The sequence below is a fragment of the Oncorhynchus keta genome, chromosome 29 (genome assembly GCF_023373465.1).
Source record: "Oncorhynchus keta strain PuntledgeMale-10-30-2019 chromosome 29, Oket_V2, whole genome shotgun sequence".
NCBI lineage: Eukaryota > Metazoa > Chordata > Actinopteri > Salmoniformes > Salmonidae > Oncorhynchus > Oncorhynchus keta.
In genome coordinates, this window is record NC_068449.1 from 28,077,853 (window position 1) to 28,091,553 (window position 13,701).

General features: G+C 41.7%; 1 protein-coding gene across 3 annotated transcripts in view; it reads left to right on the top strand.

Annotated features, from left to right (window-relative positions):
• The first annotated feature begins 13,430 nt into the window (after positions 1–13,430).
• cdin1 (CDAN1 interacting nuclease 1) overlaps positions 13,431–13,701 on the top strand; it is an 86,234-nt gene continuing 85,963 nt past the window's right edge. Inside the window, exon 1 of one of the 3 annotated variants that reach the window (XM_052486353.1) lies at positions 13,431–13,467. The gene's annotated coding sequence lies outside the window, so the exon portion shown is untranslated. Of the gene's footprint in view, positions 13,468–13,488; positions 13,680–13,701 lie in introns of those variants that run through there. The other 2 variants (XM_052486351.1, XM_052486352.1) reach the window with 2 other exon arrangements.

Below are 13,701 nucleotides of genomic sequence, written 5' to 3' on the forward strand. Positions count from 1 at the left end.
TTTCAGTCCGGGGCCAGGTGCCAGGTGCAAGCACAGGTGCCTTCCTTTCTCAAGGTCAGCCATGTTGGAAACGATCTTATAATGTCAGCATCTGAAATTAGGACCAGCTGCTGACATTAATATAGACAGTATATGATAACGCATATCAGATACATTATATGTTGCTCTACCAACATCTCATGTTTCCTCATTTGCCTTTGATTTTCACACAAAAATGTAGGATCCCAACTAATTACAAGAACTCTTGCATTATGGCCTACACTGCATTTATATGTTCTAAAAGCAGTGTCAGACAGTAACGACTAAAGTGTAAGAATCAGTGTTTCTGGATTTTACTGGTCCTGCTGCTCGAATCCTGCCTGATGGTGTCTTCTATCTCCCAGCAGTACACTGAGATGTGGCTGTGCATTGGATTTACAACCCATAGTTTACTTTTATATCAGTAGAGGTCATACGATATGATATTTTCTGTTTCCTAATATGGCTTCAGCTCAGGGCCCAGGCATAAAACATTCCAGTGACAGCAATACATTTCATGTGATAACACTACTCCGAAACAATCTCGATATTGCCTTTCCCCATCATAAACAAAAGCTGACCACAGTTCTGTTCTCCAGTGCACCGTATGCTCGTCTATCCGGCCTGCAGAAAAACCATGGCACTCAGTGGTAGATAGAATAAGTAGATAGATACACTCGGGGGAGAGGAGTTGGAATGGTTGTTAAACGCTGAGCATCACGGTGACTGGAGATGTGACACTGGTGAGAGGGAGCAGAGAGAGAGGAGAGGGAGAGAGGAGAGAGAGAGAGAGGAGAGGGAGAGAGGAGAGAGAGAGAGGAGAGAGAGAGAGAGAGAGAGAGAGAGAGAGAGAGAGAGAGAGAGAGAGAGAGAGAGAGAGAGAGAGAGAGAGAGAGATAGAGAGGAGAGGGAGAGAGGAGAGAGAGAGAGGAGAGGAGAGAGAGAGAGAGAGATAGATAGAGAGGAGAGGGAGAAAGGAGAGAGAGGAGAGAGAGAGAGAGAGAGAGAGAGAGAGAGAGGAGAGAGAGAGAGGAGAGAGGGAGAGAGCAGAGAGAGAGGAGAGGGAGAGAGCAGAGAGAGAGGAGAGGGAGAGAGAGAGAGAGAGAGAGAGAGAGAGAGAGAGAGAGAGAGAGAGAGAGAGAGAGAGAGAGAGGGAGAACAAAGGGAGGAGAGCAGACAGACAGAACAGAATGTAACAGACAGGGGGAAACATTGGGGCAGGTGCTTCATCATCTGCTCAGGCATTCTCAGGCCGACCATAAACAGTCATTTTGGCCTCCCAAAGGACCCGACATCTCCATAACTAGCACAGATATGAATCTCCTCCTTACTCTAATAAATTAGGCACATTCTTGGTAGAGTTTGCTCTGCAAATGCAGCATACACCCGAGGGACAAAAAGAGGGATTCACAAAATAAATGTAATCTGTTAGAATTAACAAGGTGTATGCAGAATTGTGATATGAAGAGTACAGACTGTTTCCATGGATTACTTTTGGAGGATTTGACTAGACGTAGGTTACTTTGATCCAAAACAAATATGTGAGAATCGTCCAATACAAACATGTTACCGAATGAATAGACCCTTCACATGTTGAATTTATACATTTTCCCCTCAGCATCTCTGAAAGCTGTCATTGCATCATGTATGACTGCCTGCTTTGACTCAAAGGTGAAGTGCTTGACTAAGGCCTGGTTTCTGTCAACCCGTCATAATATTTATCCTTCAATATGACTTTGGGAAAAAAAGTTACGGGCGTGTCAATATTTTCAATGAAACTCTATAACCTGCGAACGGGTGACGATGTGTGACAACACTTAGCGACACTTGCATATTGCTCTTACACCTGCAGGTGTTGGTTTACAGAAAGAGGGAGATGGTAAGGTTTGGGCCAATCAGATCTCTGATTACTGTGTTACAGCATGTGCATCCTATAGGGATGTGTGATACTAGCAGAGCTGTAGAATATATAGATTTTAAAAACACCTTGCAGAGAGGCTTGTATGATGGAAATAAAAATACATGTAAATAGAAGTATAAAATAAGGAGTCCTGTGGTAAATGCACACACACACACACACACACACACACACACACACGCACACACACACACACACACACACACACACACACACACACACACACACACACACACACACGCACGCACGCACACACACACACACACACACACACACACACACACACACGCACACACGCACACACGCACATGCAAACACGCACACAAACACACACACACACCTACGCACACACGCACACACGCACACGCACGTGTGTCTGGGTGTGCGCACACAAAATCAATCTGTATTTGCTAATGCATAGCCTTACGCACACAAACGGTGACGCACGCACACAAACACACACACACACACACAAACACACACACACACACACACATCACGCACACGACACACGCACACGCACACAAACACACGCCACGCACGCACGCACACAAACACGCACGCACGCACGCACGCCCTGACACACACACACACATTACGCACACGCACACGCACACGCACACACGCACGCACGCACACAAACGCACACACGGGTTTGTGTTGTTACACGCACACACACACACACACACACACACACACTTACAATGAATTTTATGCATTTAAAGTACTTCAAATGTTCCTGTTTACTGGAGGTATTTACGCAGCCTATCGCCGTGGCTGAATGATACATGTGGCTTTGAACAGCACGTTGAGGTATAAGGTGAGCTCTCTCTCTCCGTGCACGTGTGTCTGGGTGTGCGTTGAAGTAGAGTGCTAATCTCCTTAACAACAATCAATCTGTATTTGCTAATGCATAGCCTTAGTCCTCTCAGACTCCCCCAGCCCTTCGGACAGTAACAGGTGACTGACACGAGGGTCAGATCTGATGCATTATGTAGTAATCCATTTTTTGTATAATTGATGGACATCCTCTTTCTATGAAGAGCCTATCAACATATTAAATGGGTCAGTACCATCACCTCCAGCAATTCATGACAATAAGGCTTCTACATTTCTGAGCTTCACACAAATTCAATGATATACTTTTGTTTGCCAGATGACTAGTCCTGGACACTACACACAATCTTTTTGATTTAATCTGAACAATGACAAGAGTTTAGCAAGGTAAACACCAATGCACATATGTCCCTGAGAGCTCCACACATTCAGAAAATAGGAAAAACAATTACATCATTACTGCAAGTTTATCAATCAAAGGTATCACAAAGGTGTAGCAGGTTTTAATTGCCGACAATTCTAGAAACATTGTGTGTGTAGAGATCCAATAGAAAAATAACAGCTTGGTATGGGTTTGGGTTGCTACCACCAGGTTGGTATGGGTTTGGGTTGCTACCACCAGGTTGGTATGGGTTTGTGTTGTTACCACCAGGTTGGTATGGGTTTGTGTTGTTACCACCAGGTTGGTATGAGTTTGTGTTGTTACCACCAGGTTGGTATGGGTTTGTGTTGTTACCACCAGGTTGATATGGGTTTGGGTTGCTACCACCAGGTTGGTATGGGTTTGTGTTGTTACCACCAGGTTGGTATGGGTTTGTGTTACCACCAGTTACCACCAGGTTGGTATGGGTTTGTGTTGTTACCACCAGGTTATGGGTTTGTGTTGTGGTTGGTTTGTTTGTTGTTACCACCATGGTGGTATGGGTTTGTGTAGTTACCACCAGGTTGGTATGGGTTTGTGTTGCTACCACCAGGTTGGTATGGGTTTGTGTTGGTATGGGTTTGTGTTGTTACCACCAGGTTGGTATGGGTTTGTGTTGCTACCACCAGGTTGGTATGGGTTTGTGTTGTTACCACCAGGTTGGTATGGGTTTGTGTTGCTACCACCAGGTTGGTATGGGTTTGTGTAGTTACCACCAGGTTGGTATGGGTTTGTGTTGTTACCACCAGGTTGGTATGGGTTTGTGTTGTTACCACCAGGTTGGTATGGGTTTGTGTTGCTACCACCAGGTTGGTATGGGTTTGTGTTGTTACCACCAGGTTGGTATGGGTTTGTGTTGCTACCACCAGGTTGGTATGGGTTTGTGTTGTTACCACCAGGTTGGTATGGGTTTGTATTGCTACCACCAGGTTGGTATGGGTTTGTGTTGTTACCACCAGGTTGGTATGGGTTTGTGTTGCTACCACCAGGTTGGTATGGGTTTGTGTTGTTACCACCAGGTTGGTATGGGTTTGTGTTGCTACCACCAGGTTGGTATGGGTTTGTGTTGTTACCACCAGGTTGGTATGGGTTTGTGTAGCTACCACCAGGTTGGTATGGGGTTGTGTTCACTACCTCAGCAAAGGGTAGCCAGCCAGTCCCTCCGTTTAGCCGTGATACAAAACGTTTCTCAAAAAATCCCTTGAGGGATTTTTAACATTCCAATAAAAGGATTTTACAGATTGGTGTGTGTGGATTTCGGAGGTGTTGCTGGCCAGGCGAGAGAAAAGAGGTGAGTACAACATTGTTACAAACACAGTGTGAATGAGTAGCAGGGAAAATAGAGTAAAGGTGATGAGCATATTTGAGCCATAAATCACTGAGATACAGTATACCACAACAGCCTCCGTGCTCTACTGTACTTCAGATGTGGTTAGAAATAGAGGGGGAGCAAAAACAACACTTTTCAAAAGGTATCCTCTTGAAATTGTTTCTATTAAAATCTAGGTAATATACTTTCAGTAATAACCCTAATAATATCTTTCTTACTCACTTAATTGAATGCAAGTCAAGTACTGTAAATACAAATTCAATCTCCTAATATTTTCAGCTATAAATAGTTTTTGTTTACCTGTGCCACAATTGACACCTTATCAATAAAACCCACCAGATCACAAGAGAACATAATTACACTTTGATACAATAATCCACAATACTAAGAGATATAATCCAGTGGCCACCGTAATGAATAATTGAACGGCGTCTTAGCAGGCTAATGAATGAATGTGGTTGGGGTTTGAGTGATAGGCCTCTGGTTGGAGGGCCGTCCCTGGAGGCGCGGGGTACTGGAGACAAGGATGCCATCCACTATAACCTGTATAATTGGTCATTTGACATGAGTGACTTCACTCTGTGGGACCGGGGCCATGCCGTCCTGACAGTGGAGATTGACCCTTTGACCCCTCCATTTACGACACCAATCCCAGGTCATCACTCCAATTAAGGGTAAAATAACAGTGATCAAAGAAACTAAACAAAGAGTATAATAATGCATACTATTAGTGTAGACAGTGGGGGTATGTTAGTATAAATAAAGTACAACCACACATATACTTATTAATAAAGAAATGGCTGTCTTGGGTTTTCCAAATAATCTCAATAATCAGAGAAGCCTTAGTAAAGCAAACACTATACAACTGCAATAACATTGCAACATTGATTCATTATTTTTCAAACTCATGTATGTTTCCACCTAAGGAGGTGAGCGAGGTGGTTTCTTGGGCCGCTCCCCATGTATACATTTGCACTGGGCTTGTCCAAACAATCATACTTACATTTTAGCACAATTATCAGCACACCCTATTCTACAGGTCTGATAACATTCTCACCGCAGTTTCGGTGTGGCACTCAGGGGAAACAATGCCTTATTGACACGAGTTCCAGCCTCACAATGGCCACAAAACATCAGGTTCCTGTTTTTGTTGACACTGTTTAAGCCCGCCATTGAAAACCAAGCCATTGTGGACACAGCCATGCATAATTGGAGCCCTCTGTCATACAATACAACAAATAAGCGCTTTAAATGTTTGAGTATGATAAGCCATGGAGAATACACACACACAGGGAGAGAGAGAGAGAGGCAGGGGAATAGAGAGTGGAGGGCTAATAGAACTGGAGGGCGAGAGAGGGAGAGGAAGAGGGCGAGAGGGAGTCCACCACCACTAGGGGACACTAGTAAGTCACGAACGGGAGGAGTGGTGTGTGCAGCAGGCAACACCGTGAACAAAAGACTTTCTTTGTTGCACTCTCAGATAATAAAATAATTCAGAAATAGCTACTTGACTGCTTTACAAAAGATCTTGACAATGCGTTGGCCCGTAATGCACAGGAACAGCTCAACATTTGCATAATCACATGAAATGTAAACCACAGCACTATGGCGAACAAACAAACAGACAAGAGAGAGGGAAAATGATCCACTTTCCCCCATGGAATTAATATACCCACTAAAAGTACATTTTTACACGATGTACCTGCTCACAACAATAGGGAAAACATTTGCAAATGTTGAGTTTTGCTCTGTCTGTTATTCCCCAGAAAACAGCTTCTTAGCTTGCTGTAATGAATACTCTATACAAGCCTTACGTTACACTGTAGTGTAGATGATAAACTTGCTACAGGAATGATTTATAACTTTAATTAATACAACTTCCTCTAGAAACAGATCCATCTTGATGTAATACACATATCCCACAAAGATTTCCATTTAACGCTATAATATGAAAAAGTATCCTTCTAACTTATGGTGCAATCTCGTGACTGGCATAGGAAGGAAGGTGAACGTGACACTGAAATACATACTCCTGCACTATATAAATGGACTATTATAAATGCACCCCATACAATCCTCCACATTTATACTGTACACAGAGTCTCACAGGCAGACGAGCTACAGGCAGAAAACACACTGTCTGTGTTCTCCATTTTTTTGTGTGTCTTAAAAAGTTGTCCTGTTTGTAAATGGGTTAACTATGAGAGTTAACACCTCCGTTTACCTCCATCACCAAATAGAAACTGTCAAGAAAGGGCCAGTGTTTCGCCTTTGCTATGGCAACCAAGCACATACTCTAAACATACCTCCTCCTCCAGCAATTAAACACAGAGCAATATTCACCGGTGACGTCCATAGTTATAGCCTTCGTTACTACCACAACGCTCCTCATGAATTAGTAACGTCTGTTAATTGCACATTTATTGCACTCAAGACCACGGAGAGATGCACTAAATGGCTGAGAAAAAAACGCTTCAACTCCAATAAGAGAGTTATGAATAAATTAACACATTTGAACTTAACCTTTGGCAAAGCAAAAATTAAGCTAATAAATATGCTTTATACAGTGTGTACTTTCACTTCTTAGCACCAAGAAATTATCATCACCCCCCCCACCTGACCATTTAACGTATTTGCTATTAGACTCATAAATAGGAAACTTAGGCTACAGGAAATATAGCATTCAACTACATTGTGCGCATGAATATACAGAGAAAACAGCCCATGAAAAAAAAGTCTATAGATTTAGTCCATAATTTATACCTAAATGAGAGTTTAAAAACCACCAGAACATTTACATTTCCTCTCAGAGGAACACATTAACAACCATATTTATTCAAGGATGGAAATACAAATATGAGAATCATCCAGCAGCATAATACTTCCGCTGTTTGCGCTTCATTGTCGCCTTTTCAAATATCCTCCTATGGTGTTTCATTTTCATGTGACAAGTTTGACTGACATTGTGGCTGGTGTTTGATCCATGTGCTTAGGGTCCCCTCTCATTTTCAGCAGGAATAATGACTATTCGTGTGTTAGACTGAGTATTTGTGTTATTGTTGTGGAGTGTCAGCAGCGGCCCCAGACGTTTGCCTAGCGTGCTATCAGCGGGAGTGTACAAATACAAAACACATTTGTCAGAGTTATTGACCTTTATCTCTCCACTTTCTTGACAGCCTTCTTCAGTTATTGACAATACAAACACACGGGGCAAAGCATAACCTTTAATTTACAGAGCCCTCTCTTTCTCTCTCTCTCTCTGCCTCTCTCCTCCTTCTCTCTGTCTCTCTCTCTCTTTTCTCTCTTCTCTCTTCTTGCTCTTGCGATTTGTTTAAATAAGATGGCAGACAATGGTACTGTTCATTTCTGCCATTTCTCTTTCATTCCAAATTTCAGAGGCTAATGTCATTAGACAGATACAATAGCCGCTATTCAGCCCCGGATACAGAGATATTTCAACTATTCAATATAGTTTTGACATGCTGACATTAGAGCAGAGTGTTGTTTCCCTATTTGTTGGGTTACAATGTAAACAATATCATAAATCGTATATTCCTCTAAGCAAACTTTCTGTCCCCCTCGCGTTTTTCACATTACCACTGTATGTGTATGCATTCATACAAATTCTACTGTGGACATGTTCAAGGACTAATAGTATATTTTGACAAAAAGCAAGGGGACATAACTCACCATAATCAAACTACAAGGAATAATTGTATGTTTTTATAGTCCATCGGTAGTATGAATAACATTTGCATGGCATTGTATGCGGTGGAAAACCTTTTACGAGAAACAATAATTAGCGTTGAAGAATCGTTCTGCATCTATCTTTAATGGCAATACATCACAGTGATATACTCATTTACCACACCACCATGCAACTGTACATAGTAATGCCGCTAGTAAAAACATATTAGCACCACAGGAGAAATCACAGTGTTTTAAATGTGTCCTTTTTGCATTTTAGCAATGGAAAATAGCCTCCATAAAATATAGGTGTCCCCACTAGTCAGCCGCTCGGCGGACACTTCAGAGCTGAAAATTGCATTTTAAACAATCCAGACCAGTGTGGTGACCACGGTTAATCATCAAGAAACAAAGACATCAAACAATACTTGATAATGAGAAAAATGGCTCCAGGATATTAGGAATGGGGGGAGAGAGAACACAGCATGAGCCTTGCTCAGCTGCAGAGGTAGAGAGGCACACCAGCCACACAGACACAAGCCGTATTCGCAAGCCCATCACACCCACCACCCCCACCCCACCCACACTTTCTCTAAGCGGGGACAAAAAGCACACACACACACACACACACACACACACACACACACACACACACACACACACACACACACACACACACACACACACACACACACACACACACACACACACACACCTATGATTCTCGTGGAGTTAAAAAGCCATTAAAACATTGTCTCTTTTTTTAAGTTCATGACGAGATAATTAGAATTCAAAGAGTGGAGCCAGTGGTGAGATTAGAGCTTTGTGGAAATGTGCTTCATTTTGAACCTCACTGCATCACAATTGAACCCAATTATCTGCAGTTAAAATGGCTTTGTGAGGGCCAGAACAATAAAACTCGCACGGACAAAAATCCAAGGTAGATAAAATAAGACGTTTTTATAGACAGAAGAGTAAAAAATAAGATTTATTATCCCAGAGTAAAAAACATAATATTTCTTATTTTTCTATGGTATATGCATGGCTACAGACTTGAGTTGTATTCATATTTTACTGAGCTGACTATACATACAGTATGGTATCTATCGAACACAATACACCCACAAATCACCGTAGATATTTGTACATATAAACTCCCATTTCAATATACTTAAAATCTCACTGTGCTGTTAGTTGACATCTAGTACAGAGAGCATTATTCCTCATATAAAAAGACTCAGTATCCATATATATTTTGGTTTCTCAGCTGATAATAAATCCATACTTGCTTTCATCTCTAAACGTATCAGTATCAGTTTAATTAGAGTTTAGCTGAAATCAGTAGTTGGGGGGCCGGGGTGTGTATGTTGTGTGTGTGCTGTTTGTGTTTGTGTGTGTTTGTTTCAGGGTCCATTCTCCCTTTCCTCAGACAGGGTATTACTGGGTTATCCGTGATTGACGTGACTTTAACGGTTTGGCCAAATCGAGGCAGATCCAGCAACCTGGGCGCAACTGCAGCATGTGCCGCCACCTCCGTCATGCAAATTGCACCCGGGCAGCCCGTTGACTATGATTAATGAGCCTAGGCTACAAGAACCTTTGTGTCCTAGTGCAGCCGTTTAGTGTGAAATACAATCCCCAAATATTATCTATCCCCCATTAATGCACTAAATGTGTTCAAACCGCACATGTTGTTTAGAGAAATTTACAAGGAGACTGAGGGGGAGAGTGTTGTGAGCACAATTGCATTTAATTACTTGCACCCTAATTAAATTCATTAAAGGATAATAAAATAAATGAAAGAAACAGTTTTGAAAGCACCAGCAAAACACATGTCTTGTCTTCCTTGATGTAAAATATGGATATGGGATTTTCAGGGGCAGTCATGCTGTTAGGGGGATGTTTTTTCCAAACGCACAAATATGATACCTTGCTAATACTACAGGCATTTCCTGGTTATGGCTTGCCTCACGTTTAAACTCTGATTTTTTTTTTAGAGCTAAGAAACCTAGACTTCCTGATGAATGGAGAAAATTTCTGTGGTGGAGAGGAAGAGTCACTGACTGTGCAAACAGTGGGGGAAAATGAAAGATTATAACAATATGGCTGCTGGTGTTCTATTACAAAATTGTACCTTGTATGGCGAATGATATAATATCACTGAAGATGTTAAGGTCCAATGTGTGAGGAGACAGGGGGAGAGTGCAATTTCCTTAAACATAGCATGATGTGTAAGGGAAATTAAAGAAGCTCACGAATCCTCCTCAGCATTAAACAGTTATGCATTGACAAAATCAATAAAGAAGCATGATTACTTTCTCTCTCTCTCTCTCTCTCTCTCTCTCTCTCTCTCTCTCTCTCTCTCTCTGTCTTTATCTCACACGAACACGTACACGTACACGTACACGTACACACACACGTACACACACACACGTACACACGTACACACACACACACACACACACACACACACACACACACACACACACACACACACACACACACACACACACACACACACACACACACACACACACACACACACACACACACACACTGAGCCAAGCTCTCTGTCCGCTGCTAGCAGGATGCAAATGTTTCCCAGGCATTACGGTGTATAGCTAATTGCCATTACTAGGACGGTGCTTAGCACTACAATGGTGCGCCGAGAGCTGTGGAGCAGAGATCAGTGCAGCGTCTCCTGGATATCAGAGGGAAACATCCTTTGTAAATTCATCTCCCACTGTGAGCAGGCTTCACAGCTGGTTAACGGCACTGTGTGTACCGCTGCCCTGTTTACACACTGCCTCCAAAGCACTCCTCTCCTCTCTTCCTTGCATCCCCTCGCTCTTCTCTCTATCCCTCGTTCTTCTATCTTGTTCCCCTTCCAGCTCCCTCCGCAGCCTGCTGTGGCTCTCATTGTGTGAGACATGCACACACACGAGCACACAGACTAACACACGCACACACACTGTACATACTGTACATCCAAGAACACAGAACTGCTCTGATCCCAGCCTTCGGAGCCATTACAGTACACTGCCTTCCCAACCTCTTCCAGATTTTGATCTTTTTATACCATCACATTACATTGCTCTTTTATACTACCTATTACACATGCTGTTCCCCACCAAAAACCCCTGATCCTTTGATACCTAGACGGGTAAACTGCTCCAGCCGCCCCTGACCTCAGCCTTTTATGGCAATCAGACGAGACTGCCTCAGAGGCCCTGATTTTATCTCCTCATACTAATCCCAGTACACTGCTCCCTTTTGTAGCACATCACTGTGCACTGAGCCCTTTTTGTCCCCGAGACCAGGCTGGTTCACACAACCCCCAGACCGGGGCTCATCACAGCCATCATACTACACTGCCCCACAACAATACAGCTTTATTTTGATACACCACAGGTCAGGTCAGAGTGAGTCTGGCTGGCCCGTGACACCTTTGTGTTCGCCATAAAGGGAAAACCACGTTCATTCATACAATGTACTAATGCCATGTCCTGGAGGTGTAGTGATGTTATGATAAAATGTGACATATCATGACAAAAGTATTGATATAATCCTATGATTCAGGACACAATAAAATATGAAAGAAAAATAGGTGGATCAATATGTTTTTCTTTTATCATTTGTTGTGATTTAGAGATGTAATTCAAGTTATGAAATGTTTTATAAGCTTTTAAGCTCCAGACCATTCTAGGGTAACAAAAAAAATCTAACGTTTGCCTATTGTACAAAATGTAATAAATAGTCACCATAGAAATTACTGGATTATATTGCTGTGGCCAGCTTTCCTTCTATCGGGTACCTGTAAATGAAGTGTGTGTGTGTTTGTGTGTGAGAGAGATTATATTAGTCCAGACTGTGATTTAGCACTGCTCAGAGATTAATTACACAATAAGACCATTGTAAAAAAATAAAAATAAGATATTGATCTGACAAAGTAGACCTTAAAAAGAGAGCACTCAATACCTGCATTATATAACATAGTCAAATACAATTAGGCCTACTCACAACTTCCCTAAAACCAGAGTACCGCTGGTTTTAAATACGCATATTATATTTTAGTCATAGATCATGTCTGTACTCATATGATATTACATTTTGAGAAGGATATTTGCAGTAAAATAATAGTCTGAATACTTTATTATTTGTGTAGGCTTGTGTCCCCAAATGAACAGAGCAATTCACTTCAGGCACACACTTCTGCACTAAGCTCAATAGCCTGCTTTAACAAATCTTCTTAGTGTTGTCTAGTATATCATTATTCACAATCCCAGCTAAGTGTTCCTGTCACGGACACTCGGAGTATAAACTATGAAGAGCTCAAATGAAAGAAGATATAACACATCAATAAATGATGCCTGCCTGCCCCACAGTACCTACTCTAACTTGTTACACTTTCCCTCCAGACTTCATAAGAGCCAAAGTGTGCCCCAACCAAAGACTACTTTTAAAGACTAACGTTTTCTAAACTACTCCATACGGAACCTGGTCTGGAGTCAGTGGAGAGGGACAGCTTGGGATGTCGCTGAGGTTTTGTAGTTAAAAGGAATCCACTTTGTATTCATGTCTAAAAATCCAGATCTCCTGTCTTTAATTCCAAATCCCTTTAAATCACCCTTTGGCAGAAAAAGAGGATTACAGGGTTTTGGAAGGTGTTGATACATGGCTATGCTTGAATGGGGTGTACAACTCTACTACTTAGAGGGCATCAGTTTATAATAGGCAGTTTTGTAATCTATAGTTTAATTTCCAGATAATCATAAAAATATAAAAATAATTCAGGTTGTCATTGTGAAAAACGTTCCAAGTGAATGCATTTTCTTCTATTGTTTTTAAAAAAAAGTATGCTTTCCCTTTGAATTCAGCTATTTTAGGCTATCAGAAAAAAAATGATAAAAATGTGTTTTTTATTTTGCTGTAGGGTTCCATTTATTGTTTAGGTTACTAGTATATATCATTCATTATAATGAAAGAGTGCCATGCATTGGTCTTGAATGCAGTATAATTTGTCCCACTGTATGCATTTCCTACCTATGCGAATGTATTGCTATGATATTACAGGTGATATTTTCCAAATCTATCAAAGAAAGTTAAGTCGTTTAGGTTTGATAGTGCTGCTGTTGGTATTGAATCACTGAAGCAAAGACCGTAGCGAGCCTATCCCTTACCGGTATACTCAGCTCCTGCAATATAGACCAATAGGAGAGCTTTTCATACTGACGTGTGTGTTTTAACTTTCTCGCGGTAAGAAACCAGGAAGTGTATTGTGCTCCTTGCATTTATTGAAATAACATTGTTTTACTGGAAAATAGCATTGATTTTGCTGGATTATATTGACTTAGCATTGCATGCAGTAGCTATTATTAAACTAGCGGACTATTTACTGTCGTTTATGTGACCGATTTGAAAGAGTTTGATACGCTGAACATTGGTAGCTAAACAGCTAACACACTAACGTCAGTTAGCAAGCAATTTCAC